The sequence below is a fragment of the Marmota flaviventris genome, chromosome 2, assembly GCF_047511675.1.
Source record: "Marmota flaviventris isolate mMarFla1 chromosome 2, mMarFla1.hap1, whole genome shotgun sequence".
Taxonomy (NCBI): Eukaryota; Metazoa; Chordata; class Mammalia; order Rodentia; family Sciuridae; genus Marmota; species Marmota flaviventris.
In genome coordinates this window covers 70,046,281-70,073,198 of record NC_092499.1, presented here as the reverse complement: position 1 = coordinate 70,073,198, position 26,918 = coordinate 70,046,281, and the positions used below count along the sequence as shown (strand labels likewise).

Below are 26,918 nucleotides of genomic sequence, written 5' to 3'. Positions count from 1 at the left end.
AGATTTTAATTTCACAAATGAAAGCTATTATTTTATAAACATTTAGTCTGTTTTCCTGCAGAAAGGTAGGAGTTTTGATTCCAGTACAGGACAACTTTTAAGATAGATGATATCTTTCTAAAACTGAGTAGAAATGCAGCTGAAATTTCTCAACTGCATCTTTAAATCTTTGAATATTCATATTTAAAAAATTTAAAAAATTAATCACAGAACTAACATCACTATTCTACCATTGTTGCTAGTAATAAAGACTAAAGATGAACAGAAGCAATGGGAACAACTAAATGATAGAAGAACCATCTAACAAAAATGGAATTTCAAGTTTACAGAAAATAGAAAAAGAAGGAGAGTTTATATTTTTAAAATAATGAATACTTTAGGGGTTAATGAAATAATGCTTTAATTATAATGGGGCACTATTACAAAACATCATTTTTTGTAATAGTGCCCAATTATTATAAATGGCTAATATCACATAACTACCTATTTTGATATATTTTACTTGTTAAGAACCCCAAGATGTTTGCAGGGTGCTATATTAACACATACCTTACTACTGCCTTCTAGTTTAACAAATGTCCATACTAAAGAGGAGCATGATGATAACAGAATAACATCTCCCAGAGAAGCATCACTTTGAAGCTATCCACACACAAAACTACCTTTGCAAGAACTAGCGAAACCAGGTAAGAAATTGCAAGCCCTGGATTTAGTATAATAATAGGAAAAGAAGCATTGAAGAATGCAGAAAGGAAAAATTTTCAGGGACTCCCCTCCTCCATCTTCAAGCAGTGGAGAGAGAGACTATGTGGAAAGACACTCCTCCAGTTGAGGGAAGGGGAAGAAATTACATTTAAGCCTTGGGTTTTGAATCCAGTACTAGAATTGCCAATGTGAAATCTAGCTCTTCAGAGCCCCAGGGCCCTTGGCCCCTGGCCAGTGCTCACAGACACAGCCTCTGGACCTAGGTTAGTCTGGCAGCAAAGGACTGTTTCTACCATCCTCCCTCAGCTTCGGGCAGCACTGTATGGGAGAAACACTCCCCCTCTTATAGGGTAAGACAGGGAAGTAAGAAAAAGGTTTTGTCTTAGAACTCATGCCCAGCTGGTGAAATCAAAGTGGCGGGCAGACTCCAACCATCCCCAGACTCAGGAAAATACCTATAGACAAAGCCTCTGAGTTTGTCCTAGTGTGAGAGACCTCAGGCCATGGTGGGACATGTATTGTGGCCAACATCATCACTGGCTGATTGCAGTAGCCTCGAGCCATTAATACACTGCAAGTGACACACAGGGCAAAGCAGCATGGCCCTGGATCCTCTGCTGCACTGGTCCTATAGACTCCAGGTTTAACACAAGCATGGTGACATCAATGACTACAGGACCACCTACTCCATTCCTCACTCAATCCCAAGCAGCACAACTTAGCCTTATCTGTTTGGGGAAGAAGAAGTAAGTAATTACCAAGTGGCAAAGGGGCCTATAGCCAGTCCCTGCATAGTGAAGCCCAGTATCAGGCAGAAACTGTGGTATCTAACCACAGGCCAATGACAGTGAATAGAGTGTCTGGGCTCACTTTGGCTCTAGGGAGAGACTTGCAGGAATGAACTACCCTATTTAGACATTCGTTCAGTCCATTCTGAGCAACACAATAGTGAATGTGATCAACTTGGGCCTGAAGTGCCTTTAGTGCTGACACAGTGACAATGTGTCAACTATGGACTTCTAGGAAACCTAGGACATTGATGCTGGAAGCGAGTAAATAATCACAGGCTCAAATAAGCAGCCTGCTTAGAATTTCTATAAAGACAAGCACAAACAAAGCCAGTTAATGAAGACTAGAATAAATACCTAACCAACCCTTCTAATTGCAACATCCTTGTCTGCCAACAAGCATCAAGAATTCCCAGAGAACTATGACCATGCTTAACAGACAAAACAAGGTGCCAATAACTGACCATAAAGCAACTGATGTGTATGAACTCTCAGAGAATTTAAAATAGATATTTTAAAGAAACTCAATGAATTTCAAGTAAATCCAGAAAAACATTTCCTTGAGCAGAAAAGTGAACTAATTGAAATAAAAAAATGTGATTAATAGATCAAACAGATGAATCGGTAAGCTCAAGAAAAAACCACTAAATTTGAAATACACAGATATACTGTTGGAGGAGAAAAAGAAGAATGAAGTGGAATTAAGAAAGATTGCAGGAACATCATAACCTTAAAAGAACAGATATTTGGGTTACTAAGGTTCAAAAGGTACTTAAAAATGCAAAGGGGTATAAAGCTTATTTCCAAAAATAGTTGCATAAAGAAGAGATAATAACAGAAGACTTCCAAAATCTGAAAAAGATACAAATACATAGGTATATGAAGGTCAAAGGTCACCATCAGATTCAACTCACTCAAGTCTGTCCCAAGACATATTATAACCAAGCTTTCAAAGGTAACATACAAACAGAGGATTCTCCAAGCAGAAAGAAGACCAGAAAAAAAATACGTAGAAGAGTGTTCCAACTGCCTAACAATAGACTTCATACAGGGCAGAAGGTAATAGGATGGAATTTTCACATGCTGAGGGGGAAAAGAAACATGCCAACAAATACTGTTTGATTCAGATAGAAAACAGAGATAAAGATATTTCCAGACAAATAAGCTGAGAGATTATCACTGCCAGATGTGTCCCTCAAGGTATGACAAAGGAAAGGTATAAAACTCACTATAAAGGCAGATTCAGAATTACCTAATATTGTAAGCACGGTATATAAACCTTCTTGATCTTTAGTACAAAGACTGAAAACAAAACAATTAAAAATAATGACATTAATATGTTAAGAAGCCACATAGAAAGATGCAAAACAGAAGATCAAAAGTTCAAAATGTAGGGAAAATGAAGTGTACATGTACAGGTTCTTCAGTACCTTTTCTATTTTTTTCTTATCTTTATGATCAATGAATAAGTTGTTATCATTTCAAAATGTCTTGTTACAAATAAAAGAGATTTTTTTTTGTAAGCCTATGGTAACAACAAAGCAGAAACCTATAGCAGACCAAAAATAGTAAACAAGGAATCAAAACACACTACCCAGAGAAAAATCACTTAACTACAAAGGAAGACTATAAAAGAGGAAGAAAGAAACTAAAAAAAAAAAAAAACTATAAACTGGGTTATAAAATGTCAGTAGTAAGACCTTACTTACAAATAATTATGTTAAATTTAAATGGATTAAATTCCCCCAAGTAAGACACAGAGTGACTGAATGACTAAAAATCAATAGAAAAGTATGTGATTGACAAATTTCTTGATGTTTTATCTTTCTGAGTACAGTAAATATGCACTCAAAAATATATGCTGCTTATATGGTCTATTTCCTCTCATCATTCAGATCTCTGCTCAAAACCCAACTCCTCTTAGATGGCTCCCCTGACCACAGGGTCTAAACATTCCCATCCGTCAATATCACACTCCACATCCTCTTATTAGAGCTTGTTTATTTTATCATTACTTTAATTTACATTACATATTTATTTCTTTGTTATCCATCTTCCCTAGTAGGAATGTAAATTCCAGGAAGGTAGGTGTGGACTTACTTCTATTGCTCATTACTATATGTTCCCAAAATACAGTAGTTCCTGCAACACAGTAGTTGTTCAAATATTTTTCAAGTAAGCTTACATACCCCAAACTAAGAAACAGTTTTTCAGAAACATTCTTCTTTTATATAAAAATTTCACTATTGGGGATTCAAAAATACAGAAGGAATATACATTATTAAAGCTGGTGCAGTAATAAAATATTTAGAAACTAAAGTAATACATGACCTCGCCATAGTAAGACAATAAATAAATTAGAAGGTCCATTGTTATTTATCAAACATAAATGACTATGATTTTGGGTTGGTAAATTTTATAGAGACCTGTTACATTATTTAACCTTTGAATGGAAATAATGTACACAGCCAATTCACATATATCATATTAATAATTAGGAAGATTTGTGACAATTTCATAAGCCTCTTTTTATAAGCTTTTTTGCAATCTTTTGGACTTAAAAATGATGATTTCATAAGCTTTTCATATTTATAGTTTTAGTAGTCCTGGAGTACATACCAGTAAAATCTCTTGTCCAAAAACTCATATTTTTCTCACTCACCACAAAGGAATTATTTTGAAGATAATTATGGTAGGTTAAAGATGCCTAAAAATTCTCAGTCATCTTTTCCATTGACAGGCACAATCTACATCCCTTCCCCTTGAATCTGGGCCTACCCCATGATTGTTGAACCAATGAGATATAGTAACCATGATTATGTACCAGTATACAGGCTCAGGCCTTAAGAAACTAGAGACTTCCAGTTTCTCATCATTTGAACACCTAGTTCGAACACCTTATTAAAACCTAGTTTCCATGTTGTGAGGAAGCCCTGGTATTCTTCTACATATGCCCTCATGGAAAGGAATAAAGGCCTCTGGCCAATAGTTTTTATTGAACTCCCAGCTAAATCCTGATTGGCGGCTGAGCAATATGAATATTGGTATGAGCATACACTTCTGATGACATTTAAGACTATGTAGGAAGTTCAACCATCACTTTTCTCTCTATCTGTATTCATGATATTTAATAATGACATGTAAAATATGAAAGAAAATATTCCATCAATTTGCGATTATATGTACAGCACACAGTTTGACAGCATCAGCTTACGTTATTTGGCTAAGTCAACAAAAGAGTAGATTTTCCTGGCCCATTCAAGTCATCCCAGTTGATACCACATAACCTAGAAATAATTCATGTCTTTCTAGTCTTTTATAAATTGCAGATGCATATATGTAATAAATGGTAGGGTTTTCAAGCCACTAAGTTTTATTAATTATGCAACTATAATAACTTAAGCCCTAATAAAGTAGAGTGATTCTCAGTTGGGTAGAGGACTTGGGAAAGCAAGGTGGTGAAATACCTATTGTTTTTAAAATATAAAAATTAAAGTCATAAATGAATGTTAAATGTTTTTAAAAAGATACAAGTTAAAAGATTGAGCAATGCTGTTATAACTAATGATAAATATCAATATTTGTTCAAGAACTATTCAATTCTGTAAATATTCATTGAATATTTATATATGCCAGTCACCATAGGAACCTCAGGGACATATAATGATTAAAAAAAAAAAAGACAAACAATCCTCAACTTCAAAGAGTATCTACTATTTCCTAAAGAAAAGTGCTAGTCTTTAATGATCTCAAGTCACATTCTTTGAAAGAAAGCTAATATTTTCTTTTACACTGTTTACAAAAATTCACACACAAAAAAATTAGAGCCCTGTCAAGCCCATAACTGAACTGCGGTTTATTTCTCAGGCTTAAAGAATTCACAGAGCAAACAACAATCTATGTTCAGGTAATTAATTGTAACAGTTTCCACTTATGTGAGTTGTTCATCATGGTAGATAGAATAATAATATCTGGCTCTCTGAAGATATTATGTTCTTCTGTCATTTCATTTTGTTTGCTCACTAGATCCATTCACCTCCTTAATAACAATCCTTCTTCTTTAAATTTTGCGCCTATTTAATAATAATATCCAACATAAATTTTTCCTAATTATCTTCATTGTGTATGTCTTGGCAGGTGACCATTGGCCTTGGCTTGCACAGTCTAAAATATTGATATGGGACTGCATTACTGATAACCCATAGGGCCACATAAGTGGTCCAACCATCATCTTCCTCTATTTTGATATTCACTAATGTCCACCTTTAGTAATGATATTTAAGATGTGAAAGGAAAATGTTGCATCAATACGTGATTATCTGTGCAGCACACAGCTTGGTAAAACATTTGAAATGGCTCCAGTTGGCCTTAAAACAAAGTGAAGAACCTCCAGTTTCAAGTTACTCTCCTCCACTTCTAACAGCTCCTGGTTTCCCTGGATGCTCTTTTGCAATTATATTTTTATATTTTTCTTATATTTTTCTCATTCATCACAAAGGAATTATTTTGAAGATAATTATTGTAGGTTAAAGATATCTAAAAATTCTCATACACCTCTTCCATTGACAGTCACAATCTATATCCCTTCCCCTTGAATCTAGGCCTACCCCATGACCAATATATTAAGGCACACTTTTTCTTATCTTCATTTAATCTGTAACCCTACTCTACCCAGTATCCGCACTATGCCAGTTATACTGTTAGAAATGAATCTGGTTTCTACATGTTAAGTCTTAAATACTAAAAACTGCTAATTATATTATCCCTCTCAGGGATGCTAAAGTTTTGAAAGAGGAATTTTAGGTAATACAATGATTGCATTGAATTACTATTTGAATTAACTGTCAACTTGTGAGGTGCTGGGACACGGAAGGGACCATTTTTAGAACTCACTAAATTTTAGCATAATGTTGGACATATTTCACCCAGCTTAGAGCTAATATCGTGATTATAACATCAACTAGGTTCCTCAAAATAGTCTCAACAATTACATGGCAATGTTAATTGATATTGTTTCCTACATACCCTAAAGGCTGATTTAGTTTTAGGAAGATAATCATGGAGTTAGCAATGAATTACTAATGTTACATCACAGATTAAAGAAAGGATAAGAAGGGGTTGAATGGAAAGATTTGGAAGATCATGAATTCAAAAGAATTCTAGGAAATTAAAAGTAAAAACAAAAAATTAAAACATCAAGCTAACTTGGGCAAGGTGACATGTGCCTGCCTAGCATTAGGTGGGGAGGCTGAAGTGGGAGGATCACTCAAACCCAGGGGTTCCAGACCAGTCTGAGCAAAACACATCTCAAAATAGCTTGATCTCCACTTTATCCTTCTATGATAGTTATTTCTTTCATGCCAAGTAAATCCTGTTTTTTTTAAATTCTCTCTAATCTAGCACAATTCATTTAGATTTCTAATAAAATTAGTGTACAGACTCCTGCTTACACAGCTATGAAAGTTTTTGTACCTTTGATAAAAACAAGTCAGACCATACAGAACAATGCCTCTGAGATGAGACACTCAACAAATACTGTTCTCATTATTTCAGACTCATTTCTCACGGGTTACACAACAGTCCCCAATGTGTCAACTGTCAGGCAACCTGAGACTATCAGAGATTTAAACTGTGTTATCTTTGGTTCCACCTTAGCATCCATCCCTTCCCCTCCTCTTGTGTGCCTCTCACTACCCTCTGCTCCCTTCTGGCAGGGCCCACTCCATTGCTTATACCATCACACTCACCGCTATATGAGTAGGTGCCATTGCCCAGCTAATGCAAAGACTAACCTAGACATACCCACAAATAATTACTCTGGAGGGGGCTGAGCTGCCATAGGCACCCAGAAGCACCATTTCAAGTAAGCACATGGCCATCTACACCAAGAAGGAGGTCTCGAGAAAGTACAGAGCAGGGGGCTGGGATTGTGGCTCAGTGGTAGAGCACTCACCTAGCATATGTGAGGCACTGGGTTCAATCCTCAGCACCACATAAAACTAAATAAACAAAATAGAGTTATTATGTCCATCTAGAACTAAAAGAAACACATTTTAAAAAAAAGGAGCAGAGCAGGAGACCACTGTCAGTGTACACTCAGAGATTACCAAAAGGACAAAGAGATATTTTTATTTTTGACAGTTTTCAAAAATCATAGTTACAAAAAAAGACTAAAACTTCAGCTGAGTATAAATAACTAAAGGAAAATAAAATAGGTTTGCATGAAGTGATGCAGAAGTGGACAAGGGTCAACACAACTTTATGTCAAAAAAAGAGCAGAACACCAACTTGGAAAAGGCAGAATGACAGACATCGGGTTTTTGTTGTTGTTTGTTTGTGTTTGAGTCAGCTTTTTCACTGCTGTAACAAAAAGGATCCAAACAGAACAACTGTAGAGGAGGGAAAGTTTATTTGAGAGCTCAAGGTTTTAGCGGTCTCAATCCACAGACATCAGGCTCCATTCCTCAGGGCTCAAGTTAAGGCTGAATATCATGGTAGAAGAGTGTGATCAGAGAGCAGAGAGAGAGAGGCTCCACTAGCCAGATACAAATATATATCCCAAAGCCACGCCCCCAGGCCTCCCCTCCTTCAGCCACACCTGCCTTCAATTACTACTCAGTTAATCCCATCAATGATTAACTCACTGATTGGGTTGAGGCTCTCATAACCAAGTCTTTTCCCCTCGGAACCCTCCCACATTGTCTCACTCGTGAACTTTTGGGAGACACCTCACATCACATCCAAACCATAACGGTTTGTTTGTTTTGGCAACTGAGGATATTTCGTTTGCCTTTCTTGTCTATTTCTAAATGTGCTATTTTAATATATTCAAGAAATAAGTATAATATATTTTACAATTTATATAACTGATGGCATGTGCTTTTGGCACTTCTATTTTGTTTGTAGTTATTTTCCTCTGTTAAGTTAAAAAAAGGAACATTTCCTATTCTATCATACACACACATACACACACACACACACACGCAATAGTGCAGTTATGGTCTCATCTGATGATTGATGATAATGACATGAGTTGTATCCTTTAAATATTTATAAATTCTTATATTGAGTCTTATTTTTAAAAAATGTTCAAAACAAAGTAAGAAAACTACAATGGCAAAAACTTTGCTACTTCACTAATCCAACATTTTGATACAGAGTTGTCTCCACTCTCTTGGGATGTTGCCCCAGGACCATCAACCCTGAAGAAGTGTAAGTTGTCCTGTTATTTTACTCAGCATAATGTCTTCCAATTCTATCCATATAGTCACAAATGAGAAGATTTTGCTCTTTTTATGGCCAAATAGTATTGTGTGTATAAATAGACACACACACACACACACAACATATACGTATGTCCTGCATTTTCTTTATCCATTCATCAGTTGATAGACACTTAGGTTGGTTCCATTTCTTGGCCATTGTGCATATTGCTTCCATAAACACGAGAGTTCACATATGTCCCTCTGACATATTGATTTCATCTCTTTTGGATATATACCCGATAGTGGGATTTATGGATTACATGGAATTTAAATGCAAGACCTGAAACTGTGAAACTAGAAAACATGGGGATATGCTTCAGGATATTAGAATAGGAAATAATTGTGTGTGTGTGTGTACTGGGAATTGAACTGAGGGCCACTCAACCACTAAGACACATCCCTAGTTCTATTTTGTATTTTATTTAGAGACAGGGTCTCACTGAGCTGTTTAGGGCCTCATTAAGTTGCTAAGGCTGGCTTTGAATTTACAATCCTCCTGCCTCAGCCTCCCAAGCTGGTATTACAGACATGCGCCACTGTGCCCAGCAGGAAAGAATTTTCTGACATGGCTCCAAAACACAGGAAACAAAAGCAAAAGTAGATAAATGGGATTACAGCAAACTAAAAAGCTTCTGCACAGCAAAGGACATGATCAACAGAGTGAACAAATAACCCACAGAATGGGAGAAAGTATTTGCAAACTAATCAACTGACAAGGGATTAACATACAGAATAGATAAGGAACTAAAAAAGACGAAATAGCAAAAAAATGAATAATTCAATTTAAAAATGGGCAATAGAATTAAGTAGACATTTCTTAAAAAGCAGACATACAAATAGCCATATGGGTCTTAAAAAATGTTCAACATCATTAATCATCAAGGAAACGCAAATCAAAACCACAATGAGGTTATCAACTCACAAAAAAAGATACAAGACAGCAAGTGCTGAAAGGAACCTTCAGACTATTGGTGGGAATGTCAACTGGTATTGCTACTTATGAAAACCAGTATGGAGTTTATTCAAAAAATTAAAAAATAGATCTTCTTTACATTATATGTGACTTGGGTCAGGTTAATTTCCTGAATTTTTTCCTTTATATTTTTATGGGGGATAAAATAGTAATTTAGGGAGGTCATATGGATGTGAAAAGACAATGCACACAGGTTTATAATAAGCACTAAGGTTTGCTATCACAATTATTAATATCAGGTTTCTTAATGCACTTCTGTTAATGTGACCCTGTATATGTATTAACATATCTTGCTGTACACATACTAACGTTCTTGAAAGCAAATATCTTTTAAACTCAATCAATATCATAGTCCTACACACATAATTTCTTGACGCATGAAAGACAGAAGTTGAATTAAACTTAAAATACTCCTGTGTAGCAAAGAGCAAGTGAACAAGAACCATCCCAGCTCAAATATGAGAACACCATTAAAGTATTATAATATGCCAATCTGAAGAGATGGAAAGTCCAAAGAAACAAAGACATTAAGAAGAATAAAATTACAAACCCTATAGCTTGGGTGACAACTATCTACTAATCTATTCCAAGAATATGAGAACCCAAGGACACCAGTTGTTAAGTCTTGATCATTTATAAAAAAAATAAAAATAATAGCAATTCCTATTATAATGGTGTAGATAAAAATTCATCACAAATTAATCAAGAAAAAAATGCCTGTACCAAGCATAGATTAAAAGTTCAAGTAGGTATACCATTTGGCCCAATTATTCCATTTCTTTCAAATGAATTATAAAATGAGTACACAAAGATGTTCACTCATATGTTTTTTACAGTTTGAAGAAAAAAAGTAAAAAGTTCCAAAATAAAATTGGGGATACAAATGGGAGCACAGTAATAAAATGGAAAAATAGACTTTAAGATGATCATGGGGATCTCTGGTCATAAATAAGGAAAAACAATGGCACATTTTTGTTAGAAAAAAAGTTGTGCACAACATTTTATATGTGTCTGTAAATGTATAGGGGAGACTGATTTTGGGGCATACAAAAAAATAACTACAGGGACATTTGTAAAATGTTAACAGTTGTTGTCTTTGGACAATAAGATTTGTGGGTTTTTTAAATTTTAATTTTTATTGGTTCTTTTTAGTTATACATGACAATAGAATATATTCTGACATAATTATAAAAGCATGGAATATAATTCATTCTATTCAGTCCCCAGTATTTCCCCTCCCTTCTTCCTACCTTCCATTCCCTTCCTTCTTAAACTGCAGAGAATTTCTGTAGTTTTTTTTTTTTTTTTGCAAATAAACATGCACCACTTTTATTAACAAAAATAAGTTATTTATATATATGTTTAGAAAGTCTGAAGCTATAAATTTCTTTAAAGAGTAATTATTTCAATTCCTAGGTGACACATTAACAGAAGTACATTAAGAAACCTGATATTAATAATTGTGATAGCAAACCTTTAGTTAGTGCTTATTACAAACCTATGTGCATTGTCTTTTCACATCCATATGACCTACCTAAATTAATATTTTATCTCCCATAAAAATATAAAGGAAGAAATTTAGGAAATGAACCTGACCCAAGTCAATTTCAAAAACTATACAACCTAAAACTCATATCAGCTTTAAGATTGATTTTGCAAATAATATTCTGTCCTGCAGAAGATCTCTTGTAGCCCTTATTGGTTGCTTTGAAATCATTGGTATAGACAAAAGTTCTTAAGCACGAACAGCAGATCTCAAAGAATTAAGTACTGCCAGAGAGTAGAATACAGACCAAGTGGAAACTGTACACAGCCTTTAAAACATATGAACCAGTGGATGTTCTGGGCCCCTCTCTAAGCTGGGATGTGATATAGACAAGGAGATTTTAAATCTATTATTTAGATAGAGCAGCACAATTCACAATAGCCAAACTATGAAACCAGCCTAGGTTTCCATCAAGGGATGAATGGATATAGAAAATGTGGCAAATATACACAGTGGAGTTTTATTCAGCCATAAAGAAGAACATAATTATGTCATATGTAGGAAAATAGATACAACTGGAAATCATCATGTTGAGCAAAATAGACTCAGAAAGTCAAGGGTGTGTTTATTCTCATGTGTGGACACTAAAGAGAAAACAGAGGCGGGGAAAGGAACCTCATGAAAATAGAAGGGAGACCAGTACAGTAGAGGGGCAGGATTGGGGAAAGAGAAGAGTAAAGGAAAAGGAGAGGTACTAGGGGATGAAACTGATCAAATTATGTTATGTGCAATATATTACAATGAACCTCACTGTTAAGTATAATTATAATGCACCAATAAAAATGACGTGCAAAACTGTTAACAGTTACCACATTACCCAAAGCAACCATTTCATGCAAAAGAAAATGCACTAATACCTCTGCAATACAAAAGGAAATTTTCAGTTTACTTTGCTTGTGCTAAGAAAGTTTATTGATTATAACAGACAATACTAATCAGATGTTGATCTTTATTTTGAAAGAATTCAAAATTCAAGAAAATTGGACATATACTTAGTGATGGAATGGAAATTCCAATTAGTGAATCTTGGAAGGCAAAGAACCCAGGGAATATGAACAGTGCAAATCCAACATTTATAGTGTCCCTATCACAACCCTCAAATTTTGTGTCATATAAATCATTGCTGCATCCATTGCCTTCCATCCCAATCCAGTTTAGATGTTCTGCCAACACTTTGTGAAGGCTGATTCCACCTTCGCTGGGTTCCTCCCTTCATTTTCTTAAATACTAGAGCCAGTCTATGGAACTCAGAAACAGTATGAACATGTCTTACCAACAGGCTTCAAACACCTTCTTTAAAGCACTGAAAAGAATAACTCCAGGTCCAGAGACCCATTACATTATCGCTACTCAGTCCCACCTCCCCACTTCACTTCTACCCTGGAAATTACACTAAAAATCAAGTTTTTCTAACCAGATGAACATCTCTCTGGACAGCTGGAGTGCAGGTTTTCATTTTGGAGCTGAGAAGACAGTTGAACCATTGTAAATTTCATTCTGTGAACATTTCCTCTGTGTGTGTAAATTACAACCCCTCTGCATGGTCGACTGCAGAACAAATTAAGTCTTTCAAAGGTGAAACTGAGTCAGCTTATCAGACAGACCTTCTGGTTCAATACATGGCCACTCTCCTCGGGTCCATTCTGGCTCCTCTTTCCATATGATCTTCCTTGTAAAACCAACTATTAAAAGAGTTTTTCTTCTTCAAAAATACCTTTTATACTCAGGACCCTACTTTCTCCTTTCTATTAACATTCCATAATTTAATCTTCTTATCCTATGGCCAGGTTACCATAACATCTTCCTAACTGTTCTCTGCCTCCAGGTCATTACAATACAGTCTACACATAATACATTGTTCAGAACATTTTTAAGAAGTCTGAGGAAATTCATGGTCATAATTTTTATAACCAAATTGCTTCAAGTATTAGTGAAAAAATAAAAGAGTATGTAAAATGGCCCATTTCTATCCATAATGCCTAGCATTGCCTTTACCCACAGAAAGCACTGAATGAATGTGTATTCAATGTCAAGGACCCCAAATTTTCTAAAACAATAGTTTCTGTAATTTTGTTTTCCTCTTTAAAAAATGCTTTAAGTGTATCCTCATTGCCTATAAAATTAAGGCAATGGGAAGTTTCTATCAAACTCAGTACTTCATATTTTCTCAAAAAATTAATTTATCAGTTCCCTATCTAGACTCTGAGCCCCTGGAAAGAAGAAAACTACATCCTTAACTTCTTTATCAATCAAGTCACATTCTTCCCAGGGAACAAATAAAAGTTAATTTAGCCTTGCTATAAAAAAGAGATGTGAAGCTTTTCCTGACTATATAACAGAATATGAATACAACTGTGTCTCTCCAGCTGCCTGATGTGGTGCATGAATTATCTTACCACCTATTAAAAACTCATATACTGAATAGCAAACAATTCATCAAGAGAGAGGAAATAATTTCTGAGTAAATTTATTCTCTGATCACTGAGACATCAATTCCCTTCATAAAACCAAATATAACCACAATAATTCTCAATAAAGTGGGTTATCAACAAAAGTTGCCAATGAACATAAATGAAATACAGTGTCGTTTGGGAAAATGTAAAACTAGTTTGTGTGAGCATAGATGTCTTAAATTGTATGCATGTGGTCAAAATATTTACAAACTTTATAATACTTAGTACACATTCATTGAGTGCTGTTATAGAAGATAAACAGAAGTGCAATTTTACATACCCATTTTTATGTCTTAACCAATACTTAAATCATTTTGGTTATAAAATTAAATGATTATGACTTTTCTCACACTCCTTAAAAAATGTTCTGAACAGATTATCAGAAATCCAACAAAATATCAACACGATAAGAAAGCTGATCATTAAATAACAACACACTTGGCAAAATGCTCTGAAAAGGTCAATTGGGTCAAAGCTAAATGGGCTGACCTTATTTTCCAACTGAAACTGTTCTACATTAAAATGACTTAGTCTCCTCATTGCTAATTTAACATTGACCTTAACAATTTTCATCTCTCTTCTTTACAACACTGCTAACCCTTTTATTGTAGGACACACTACTCCTGTACTGGCTCTTGTCTCCTCCCTTTTCTAAGGTAATCTTAACATTAATCACCTCTTAAGATCCACAACACATAGTAGCTTTATGCTAGGACAATAGGAATAAGGAGAGCTGTCCAGGTTAAACCAGAGATAACACAGTCCACTCTACCCTTATTCCAATTCTTTTGGTGGCCCTTTCTCCCATTACAAGAGAAAAGGTCGATGGACTTCTGCTCATCATTATGCATTAGAACTCATTCACAGAATTTTAACCTACACCTGAATTGAAATGGCTTCCCTGTTTATATACACTACCTCTTATGTCACAAGTACCCACACAATCACTTCCCTTGAATGAATGGATCCCTCACACTGCCTGATGCGATGCCTAAAAGGAGTCATGTCATTATCTTCAGGTCTAGAAAATTATTACTCTCCATATTTCTTTTTAGGTACCTCTGAATGAGCATAAAATATAGAAACAAGGCTCTAGAATCTAAAACCACTATGTACTTTTGGTTTTGTTTGTTTGTTTAGGCTGTGACTGTATGCAGATTACAAACTCTGAGATTTTAAAATGAACAGTGAATTTTTTTAAATATATGAGATGAGAAAAGTATGCAAAGAGAAGGCAAAAAAAAATTGGAAAAGATATAAGAAATTTGATACGATGGAGGAGCCAAAATCTGCTGTCATCTATTGGAACACTATAATTCTCTGTGATGGTAACAGATGTTTCTCCAAAAAAGAAAACAAAAATTTCTGGATCAAATAAGCTTCATTAATATTGCATATTAATTCTCTCTCTTGGAGAGTCCCAATTCACATTAGCATATCACAATGCATATTAGCATATCAAAAGCTCTAAGAAGACTTGCAGTAAAGACACCGTTTTTCATACTTGTTTGTTCTTGGAACTCCTTTTGATCATTGGAAACCTACAAACATTTTGCAGATCTCATGGAAAACTACTTTACAATCACTGCTGTAGACAAGAGGGAGCAGGTGCAGGCATTAAGGCATATGAGAGACTGTCGACACAATCCCAAGATACTGACAGTCCGGCACTGAGGAGTCCATTATTGTAAATCTAAAAGCAGGTGATTGTTGTATCAACCAGTGTCATAGATTGAAGTAAAAAAAAAAAGGAACAAGTAACACAAGATTATGCCTACCTACAGGAAAAGCTAGAGTAGGAGGGCTAGGTAGTAAGGTCCAACATGAATTTGACGAAAAAATAACCCAGGCAGTGACAGAGAACATGGCATAGGAAGTATACGTGAGTTAGCAGGCATTGTTGCTATTTCCACCAAGGCTTGTTGGGTCTTCAGACACTTATATTCCTCAGTTACTATGCTTTTGGGGTATTAAAGTCGCATTCCATAACTTAATCTTAAGTCAGTGGTGAATAAGGGTAAAAACTAAAGGGTGAAAAATAAAAGTTCAATTTGCAGTTTTAGACAAATTGTATGAATGGGAAAGAGACTAAAGACAGATAAATAAGCTACCAGATTGTTCACCATCTCTAGGAAGAAAGAAATGATGAGAATCTGAATTGGAGCAGATGAAGACAGAAACAAACCAAAAGACACAAAGAAGAATCCACAGGACAGAATAACTGGACTTAGGTCAGAAGACTGGAACACAGTTACACTCCTTCAGACCTGGTTTCCTGAGGACCATCAATGGTATGTTGGCATTCTGCATATTCAGTATGTATTATCTTTTTGAAAATCACTTCCAATTCCTTTTGAAAATCACTTCAATGTGTACATTTAGCTTCTCTGTGTAAAGTGCAAATTTATTACAGGCAAGAAAATTTTCTATGAATTGTACATTTCCTAAGACCATTTTGTGCATTACTTGGAGCAATAAATTAACTGATGTAAAGTTAACTGCTGTTAAGCAAGCACTGTAAGTTATTCCATATATGATGGGACATTTTTGCTGATTTATTTTAATGGTAAAATTCCACCCCGTGTATAACACAAGATTGGATATCTTAAGGAGCAATGTCCATGAGATTACAGTACATGTGACCATAATATTATCATCAAATTAGAGGAACAAATCCATGTGATAGAGAGGAAGACATAAGAACACCATCATCTGGAAATTTTAAAAGTAGAATACATTGCTTTACTTACATTTACTATGTAAATGTACATTTACTATGATTTCAAGAAACTGAGTATGCTGCCCACTAAAACTTCCCACCTCACCCTATTCATTAAGAGCTAGACAAAAATGAAATTGCTTAGAATGAATGGAACCAATACAAAACTGTTAGGATAAGAAAAAAATGGCTTTGGTTTAGTAAGCTTGAAACACTGTAAGTCCTGTTTGGATCGAACTGTCTCCACCTTTTCAATATTTAAGACTGTATACCCCATGAGACACTATGCACCCAACAAAATCCCTCATTATACTTTACCGAATCTCTTACTATCTACTGCATCACCAGGTTTTATTCTTTTCTAACAACACTTGGTACCAAATGTTCACCTTTTTCAATAAATTATTACAGCCAAGGTTTGACATGTGTGGAATAAAGCCATATCAGGTTCATTCTACTGGGCACATCATTGTGGCAGGAATGTCAACTCTAATAAGTATGTGATGAAAAAGATCGTCAGGGCTCCTGTCAGGTAGTACCTAACCTGACAGTAGGTTAAAACTGAACATTAACATGAAGAGGTTGGGTGACTGAGGCTGACAGCTGTCATTAATACTGTGAAAAAGAAATATGCCACCTAAGTTTCCCAGACGTCACAGCTTTCACATTCCCATTTAACCCTTCTAACAAACATGGGTGCCGGCATTCCTTTGCACTTAGAGATGAGAAATCTGTTTCCGCCCAATCTTTATTAGTCTGGGCACTCACCATCTCTCAGCTGAATTCCTGCCATCACCTCCTAATGAATGCTCTTGTCAACAGTCACATCCCAACTGAAAGAACTGGGCAATACCTAGGCTTTTCCAGGGGAACAAAATAACCCTGAAAACATGGTGGTTTAACAATTGATGGTGAAGTTGCTCCCACCAACTTGACCTTCTCATCATGTGCTCCCCGTGGTCATCACCAAAGGAGCAAGCATTAGATGGGCATGCAGACCACTTCCTCCCCATCTTTGTGCCCTCCCCACAACAAGGGAAGCTGGAAAGGGGAAGAGAACACAAAACAGTCAATGGCTAAAAACAGCTTCTGCCACACCACGTTGATGGGTTGCAGTAAATCTGCTCCTACCACCACTCTACACTCTGTGGTGTCTGATCTCCACCTTCAGCTTCTCATACTTCACATCCTGAAATTCAAGCTCCACAAACACAGAACTGTTGGCTTCTTGTGCACTACGCCCATTCTCCTGTTGGCTACTTTCCCCCAAAATCACAATTATGACCACTTCTAACAACATCCACAGCTACCATCCTTGCTCAACCTATCTTTTTCCGAAAATTCTTCAGTAACCTCCTAACTTGTTCTTTATTCCATCGTAGCCTCCAGTAGTATATTCTCAACCCAGCAGCCAGCACTTTACTTTAAAATACAATCATATCATGTCACTGATCTGTTGAAAAGTTTCCTGGGGTTCCCATCAAAGCCTGCATGACCCAGTCCTGTCTTCATCTACCCCTCTCTTCCACCTTTCCATACACTGGAGTCTCAGATGCTTTGTCCACTCAGTATACCCCTGCTTCAGAAGTCCCTGAATTTTCTGCTCCTAGAACATGCTTCCACGACTCCCTCCCTGATGTCATTCAAGTTTCTTAAATGTTACCATCCAAAACAGGAACTCCTTTATGCCGTTCTTTTAACCTGCCTTCTTTTTCTTTTACCTGATGTTGCAGTTTTTTAAAAAAAAATTAGTTGTAGATGGATACAATACCTTTATTTATTTTTATGTGGTGCTGAGGATCAAACTCAGTGCCTCATGCATGCAAGGCAAGTGCTCTACCACTGAACTACAACCCCAGCTTCTAATGTTGCATTCTGAATCTGCTTGCTGTCTGTAACACCTGACACCCTCTCCATATTGAGAGCTCTGTGAGATCCAGATGTTATCTGTCACATTCAATATAATATTCCTTGAGCTTAACACAATCAACACTGGATGAATGAAAGAATAATGGAGTGAGTGAATCCTGTCCCTCTAGGCCTACAGTGCACTTTCTCCAGTGCCACTTGGTGGTTACTCTATCTTTAAGCTTCAGCTGAAAATCTACCCAAGCCTTCCACATTCTTCCCATCAGGACCTCTCAGTGCTCTTGGACTCTAGCAAAGTGTCTGACATGTTGCCATCATTCAATAATGTCATAGCAATTCATAAATTTCAAAAGTCATGAGGCCTTATGGTAAAAGTAATTAACAAGAGATGAAAACCCAACATTTATGGTTTTTAGGTCCCTTGCTACTGCTACTTGATGCCATGGCTGCTATAAAATGGACATTTTGTAGCTGAAATTCAGCGTTTTGAGTATATTTTCTTTTCTTTATAGTCATTTCAACATTTTAATCAAAATATTTCAATAAAGTAATTTGTAAAATGCCCCTATTATGCTCAAAATTAAATAATGATGTACAATTTTTATCATATATCGTATACTTTTAAAAATACTTTCAACATGCTGAAACTTTTTGTCAAAACATATACCAAGTGGCACATTTGCTTAGAGCAAGCTACCTAAAATGCAGCCTTCAAAGGTTTCTTTGGCACATCTATCTACATGTAAACACTGCAGTAAACACTGCAAGTATTTCACAGGATGGGGTGATTTTTTTTTACTTGACTCCTTAGACCTGCATATAAATAATTTCTTCCAAAACTTGATATTTTATTTTCAATATAAATATATGTCATTTCATTCAAAGGATCAAACTTTTACATGTAAGAGTAGGAAGTAATGACTTATCTAACTGGAAACTTATGTGTCCAAAGTAGCCGTGTGCTAATGGCATGAGAGAGGAACAAAGTCAAGTCTTCTGACTGGTGGTGGGTCCCACACCTGAGAATAATTATAGGTTAAGTGTTTCAGTGTCCCTTATCTAAAAGGCTTGGGAATAGAAGTGTTTCTGATTTCAAAGTTTTCCAGGTTTTGGAACATCAGTATATACTGTGTGTGTGTGTGTGTGTGTGTGTGTGTGTGTGTATCATGGAAGGAGACCCAAGTCTAATACGAAATTCATTTATGTTTCATTTGCATTTTATGCATATCTTTTTGTTATATAACTTTATTTTATTTATTTATTTATATGCGGTGCTGAGGATCAAACCCAGCACCTCGAACGTGCTAGGCAAATGCTCTACTGCTGAGCCACAACTGCAGCCCCTTTTATGCATAACTTTAAAGGTAATTTTATATAATACTTTAGTGTGCCTGTGACTATGTACTGTGTCATGAGGTCAATTGCACAATTTTCCATTGTGGCATCATGTTGGCCCTCAAGAAGTTTCAGATTTTGGTGCACTATATATTTTGGATTTTTAGATTAGGTATGTTCAAACTATGTTGATTTTTTTAATTAAAAAGAATAATTGATTTTGCTCTATTTTTAAAAATCTATGTCTTTGTCTAACCCCCAGATTTAAAATATAAGCAGGAGAATAAGGATCTTTTAGAAAGATAATGCATGGAAACACTTTATTTAATCATTTGGAAAATATAAAAAAATGACTTTAATCAAACTATTTCAATATTTTGTAAAATGTCCCTATTATGCTCACAATTAAATAATGATATACAATTATTATCATATATCACATATCTTTATGAATTCATTTAACCTTAAGATAACTCTCTGAGATAGATATGTTATCATTTCCCTTTTAGAAATAATGAAACTAAAGACACAGAGGTTAGGTTGCTTGCCCAAAGTCAAACAGCCAGTTAGTGGTAGACTCAAGAGTCAAGTCCATGTAGTCTGAGCCCAGAGACTTCTTAATAAACACTTAAACTTTTTTTTTACCATTAATTAATCATTAGATCTTACTAGGGCTCTTTATTTTTATATATACTTCAGAGTAAACTATTTTCACTACAACTGAACACCAATTTATGAAGAAAATGGAGAAGGTGATGAAAAGTTAAACCTGGTGAGCTCTTATCTTCAGATTTTTTGATTGGCTTGTTAGATAGTATTCAATTTTGACCATCTTACACGTCCTAATGCCTCTGTTAGATGCTGAGATTCAATGGTGAATGAGATCATATCCATGCCCAGGGAAAAAATTCCCAATTATAGCCAGATGAACATCTGTTCAATGCTGCAACTGCTAAATGGTGCTATATGAACTCACTGGAGGAGCTCCTAACCCAATGACAGGGGCCCAAGAAAAGCTTCCAAAGGGGCAATTTATAAGTATTTTCTAAAATTATTTGGTATGACTCTAATATAATGATAGATAAAATTCATATCAGGCTATGTTATGATGATAGTGCAAATGGTTCCCCACCAAAACATGAGACCATAAATCTCTCCTTTGTGAAAAACAAAGGAAGTTCACATCCAGGGTTTCATTTAGAGATCCATCTAAATAATAAAGTTGGGTTGGAAATTCGGATTTTAGTGCTGACTCCACCACAAATTACCTGTGTTAAGGATTCGGGGAACAAGGAACTAAAATGAGTGGAACACTTTAAGTACTACATGGGTTGCCATGACATACAGGATGAGCAAGCTATATGTTTTGATGAGCACTGGTACTTAGGGTTGAGCTGTGCAAGTAGTGTGGTAGGAAAGGTTGGCTCCAGCTGGCTCTGACAACATATGTCAGAAGGAGACTCAGCACAACTTTGCTTGAACAACTTAAAATTGAAACTGAGTCACTGTTTGTGTTTAGAGTTGTCTCCAGTTAATTGCTGCACTGCTTTAATTCCATTAAATTCCACAGAAGCCATATGCTATCACCTCTCTCTTCCTTCCCCCTCTTGAATAGTGGATTTCTTCCCCTTAATGGGAACTTCCTCTTCCTCCTGTAAGCACATTCAAGTCTGTGACAGTTTGTGGGGGGAAAAATGAATTTTTAAAATAATTTCATCACCCATTCATTCACTCAACAAATATCCATTGGCTTGTTCCTGTATGCCTGACGCTGTAGGGCCCACAGTCAATACAGAGATGAGCAAAACAGTCTTAGTTCATGCATAATGCTTCTGGTTTGGATCATCTTAATGTGTTACCAAAACCTAAACAAAACAAAATAATTCTCGATATATAATTCAACCTTTTCCCTAAAGCTGGTTCTGGCAAATGGAAGGATCCAGAATGAAAGCATTATATCTGAAGATTTCTGTGCCAAATAATAAAAGAAACAAAGGGAAATACAAAATTGTGTCTAAATCCCTATCTCTCACCCTGTACAAAAGTCAATTCAAAATGGATCAAAGACTTAAGTAGAAGACCTGAAACTGCTAGAAGAAAACAGGGGAAACACTTTGAGATCGAGGCACAGGCAAAAAACCTCCTGAAATAATAGAAAAAATTGACAAACGGGATTGTATTAAATTAAAAAGCTTTTGCACAGAAAAGGAAAAAAATCCAGAGAGTTAAAGATACAGCCTACAGAATGAGGAAAAATAATAAAAAAAACTTTGCCAACCACTCTTCCAATAGAGGATTAACATTCAGGATGTATAAAGAACTCAAAACACAGCAAAGACAAAACAAAATTAAAAAAAAAAAACCCAATCAATAAACAGGCAGACACTGAGCAGGCACATCTCAAAAGAAGTACAAGTGACCAATAATTGCATGAAAAATGATCAATATCTTTAGCCATTGGGAAATGCAAATCAAAATTATATTGAGATTCCATTTCACTCCAGTCAGAATGGCTATCATCAAGACTACCAAAGACAATAAATGCTGGAAAGAATTCAGGGAACAAGAAACCCTTACACACTGTTGGTGAAAGTGCAAATGAGTACAGCCTATATGGAAATCAGTATGAAGATTCCTCAAGAAACTAACATAGAACTACCATACGCCCGTGATACACTCCTGGAAGGAACCAGAAGGAATCAAAGTCAGGATGTTGTAGAGATAACTGCATACCCATGTTCATCACTACACAACTCACCACAGCAGTAAATGCCCATCAATGGATGAATGGATAAAGAAAATGTGAGATAAACACACACACACAAAAAAAAAAAAAAACACTGAAGTATTTTTCAGCCATAAAGAAGAATGAAATCATGTCATTGGCAGGAAAATGTATGGAACTGTAGATCACATTAGTGAAATAATCCAGATTCAGAAAGACAAGTATAACAGGTTTTCTCTCACATGTGAAATCTAGGGAAAGAAAGAAGACATAAAAATAGAAGGGAAACTATTAGAAAAGAGAAAAGGGAAGTAATGAAAGAATGTAAATGATCAAAGTATTTTATATGCCACAATGAAACCCATTCTTCTATAAAATTATTATGCACTAATTTAAAAAAGGGAATGAGATTAAGCCAAAAAAAATTATTAATGGCTAATGTTGATTGAGCCTATACTATGAACTGAATTCTTTACAAAGTACTTTACAAACAATTTTCCATTCAGTTCGTTAAGTATTTGCTTACCTGCAATACACTGTATCCAACATAGCATGCAATCTAAGTGTTTGCATATTTTAAATGGATTTTGACATTAAATGGATTTAATGTTTGCATGTATAAATTCTCAGGTACTTATACCTTCTGAAAAAGTATTGTAATTTATGTATTTGATAAATACTTTTAACACAGAGGAAAATACAATATCTCTTTAAATTTCGACTCAGCTCAGAGCTTACTGTGTAATGACATTGAATAAACAAGTTCAAGATTTTGAGTTATATTACAGAAAAGTTTGAAGACCATACATTCTACTCACTGACAGAGGTAGTGACAGATGAAATCATGGTGTGGTGATGGAGAGAAAAAATGAGGAGGAGGAAAAGAAAATATAAATTTCTAACATGGCATGTTACTCTCCCATGGTGTAAACACTGATTTTCTGTAAAGTTGTAAAGGAAAAGACTGTTTCAAAATAGTGATAATTTGAAGGTGTGGAGTATGCATGAAGGATAGTTCTTTTTATTGTTACCAATTTATATTTTTAAATTGTGGCTCTTGATGGGTAAAAAAAAGTACCTTTTGTAACTTGTAATAGTAATTGTTTCAATCATTAGGCAGACAAACTCATATTCTAGCTGAAAGTGAAAATACACAAATCAGATTCAAGCACATATCAATATGTCACACATCCTCTGACATCCAATAAAAATGAATCCACTGACTGGTTAGATCCCAGACATTACATTCAGGAAGGATGATTGCTTAATGATCCAATTCTTGGAATTTCATTAACTAGTGTCTGGAGGAACATAAGAAATCACTTTTTTTAATTTTTCTGGGTAGATTTGGAAGAGAAGAACAGGATAAAACTTCGTATTCATTTTTCATAAATGCCAAAAAATTCTTCTCAATATTTTCCCCAAATGAGAGGATTAGGTGGCAGAGTACAGAAGTAGCTAGAAATGATAGCAGCCCTTAGAATCTGTAAGCCACACAAGGTGACTGTCACCTGTCTGCTGCTGTCAAACACAGTGATGCTCATACAGCTCAACTAATGGCCTACGTGCCAAGGGCTCATCAGGTCCACCTTCTCTATGTTTTATTATGAGCCCAGTCTCCCAACAGGAGCATCTGGGGAGAGGGCTCAACATCCAGTAACTCTTAAGCATGAAAGAGGCCTGAAGCATCTCAAACAAATGATGCAAATAATTTATATTTAAAAAAAAAGAGACACAGAAGAAAGAACCAAGCACAGATGCAAGTTAACCTCCTGAACTTCCATTTCTGATGAAGAGAAGCTTTTGCTGGAGAATTAGTTTATTGTGTGTTTGTTCCCACAGAAGATTTGAACTTAAAAAAAAAAAACCCTCAAAGTAAGAGCCACTGAATACTTTGTTTTTAAAAGTGTGTTTCTTATTTTTAAATGACTGGTGAGTGTAAGAGCACAGGATATCTGGATCCAAGTCTAGAAAGTACCGTACACTAGTTTATGACCTTGGTAAAGGTTTTATATATCTAAGTTTTAAGTCTAAGTTCTTTTGTTTATTCAGTCAAACAAAATCACAAATAATAACACCTAGCCCATATGATTTGGGGGAGAACTTAATAGCATGATTCCATATAAAATGTTTAGCACAGAGGCTAACAAGCACTCAAGATAAGCAAGATATAGTCCTATAGTAAAGAGAGAGAGAGAGAGAGAGGAGAAGATGAAAGAAAGAAAGAAACAAAAATTGTGAAATTGTGTCTGCACTCTCCAAACTGTTCCATGGGGAAACTAAATTTGATTTCAGTATCATATTGCTAAAGTCATGAAAATACTTCCTAAGCACTTTTTTGACAAGAACATGATTGCAGAAAATCAGCCAAATCCAGCATCTCAAAATTTCAGCATATTTTTTGCTATATTGAATAAACTTTGGATTTTCTAGAACTATTAAAAAGTAAAACAAAAAGATTAAATAAAAATATCAATAAATACAATAAAATTAAATATTGAAAATATTCACTGAATATCAAGACAGAAAAAAGAGGAAATAAAGGCACAAAAACAAATAACAAAGTGGTAAATATCAACCCAAACATACTAATAGCACATTTAAAATAAATAGTTCAGATAGTCTAATTTAAAAACAGGTTATGTCAGGTTGGGGAAAAAAACACAAAATTTAACTTTCATGTTATCTATAAGAAATGTACCTTTAATATGAAGACAGAGCTAGTTTGAAATTTAAGGATGGTCATGTTTATAATAATCATAAGAAAACTAGATGGGCTAGACTTATGGAAATAGGCTTCAGTATAGTGAACAGTAGGGAGATAAAGAGGAATATTTCATGATAATAAATTAGTGAATTCATCAAAAACACATTAAAATTTCTAAATTCATATACACCTAAGAAGAGGTTCAAAATGTATAAAGTCAAAATTGAAAGAATTGAAAGTAAAAACAGGCAGTTCCACAGTTAGATTTGAAGATACTAACTGTTCTCTCTCTCTCTCTCTCTCTCTCTCTCTCTCTCTCTCTCTCTCGGAAATTCATAAAACAAACAGCAGATAATTGATAAAGGCACATAAAACCTGAGCACCACTATCAATCAACCTGACCTAATTGATGATAGTAGAACATTACTCCTAACAATGGCAGAACACATATTATTTTCAGGTGGATTTGGTATATCACCCAGATGAACAGTACACCAAGAAATGGAATGTGTCTCAATGAGTTCAAAATGAACTAAAATCCTGTAAAGTAACATCTCTGACCAAAAAAAGAAAAAATTAATTAACCTAGGTAAAAACTCTTCAGTGTCATTCTCCTTCTGGTTCTTGATAATAAATTACTTTCTGAAAAGTTATCCAAATATTTAAAATTTAAAGTATACTTTTAAGCAGTATAAGTATTGAGGAAGAAATCACAAAAAAACTTTTAAATATTTTTAACTAAACAGTTTTAAAAATCAAAGATTTAAATGAAATGAAAGCAGTATTTCAATGAAAACCTATATATTAAAAATGAAGAAAGAACAAGAATAATGATTACTAAATCTACCTTAGGAATCTAGAAAAGGAAGTCTAAATTACATCTAAATTAAGTAGAGGGAAGGAAATAAAGAGGTAAAAAGAGAATGAATTTTTTAAAAAAAAGAATAATCAATGAAACCAACAGATAATCTTTCAAACAAAAGCAATAAAATTGACACACCTGTAATATATTAATCCATAATAAAAGATAAAAGACAAAAATTATCAATATCAGGAATGAAACTGGGAACTTTCATTAATAATAAATATTATAAACATCTTTTTCAATAAATCCAATAATTTTAGGTAAGATGGACAAATTCCTGAATGACATAATTTACCAAAACAATTTACCAAACTGTCACAAAAGTAAATGAAAAGTTAAACAGTACTTGAAAAAGTGTTTATTAAGTATCAACAGTGAACTATGAACCATCACAAATTTTTAGAATGATATTAAATGAATGATGCGTGAATGCTCTTGGGGACAAGAAAGATGCAATAAAGTGGACTCCAGGTGAGCAGATAAGTCGCAACTTCAACACTGTGCTCAATTGTTACTCTTTTTTTTTTTTTTTTTTTTTTTTTTGGTGATGCTGGGGATTGAACCCAGGGCCTTGTGCATGCAAGGCAAGCACTCTACCAACTGAGCCCCAATATTTATTTTTTTCCTCTTGTTGAATAATGACCAGCCACTGTAAATTCATTGGATTACTTGTTCACTTGGGAACATCTCAGAAACATGGACCTATTAGATGAAAGGTAAGGTCCAGAATGTGTTTGTTCCCAGATCCAAAACTAACAAGGGTTCCACCACAGCACCAGCCAGCCACTCAGACATGGCTCAGTCCTTCTAGTCATTGGCACAGATGGGGAAATGTGATGCAAAACACCATTTTGTAAAAACTGGACTAACCTAAATTTGTCACTTTTCAATTGGTAATATTGACATTTCACAGAAAGACCTTTCAATAAAATGCTTATGCAATAAGGATCATTTAGGCCACATAATAG

General features: G+C 35.1%; 1 protein-coding gene and 1 non-coding gene across 2 annotated transcripts in view; both read right to left on the bottom strand.

Annotated features, from left to right (window-relative positions):
- Positions 1-26,918, bottom strand: part of Kcnh5 (potassium voltage-gated channel subfamily H member 5) — a 283,319-nt gene that overhangs the window by 106,295 nt on the left and 150,106 nt on the right. The window lies entirely within an intron of this gene.
- Positions 26,493-26,559, bottom strand: Trnaa-ugc (transfer RNA alanine (anticodon UGC)). Its single transcript has one exon. It is a non-coding gene; the product is annotated as a tRNA-Ala (tRNA).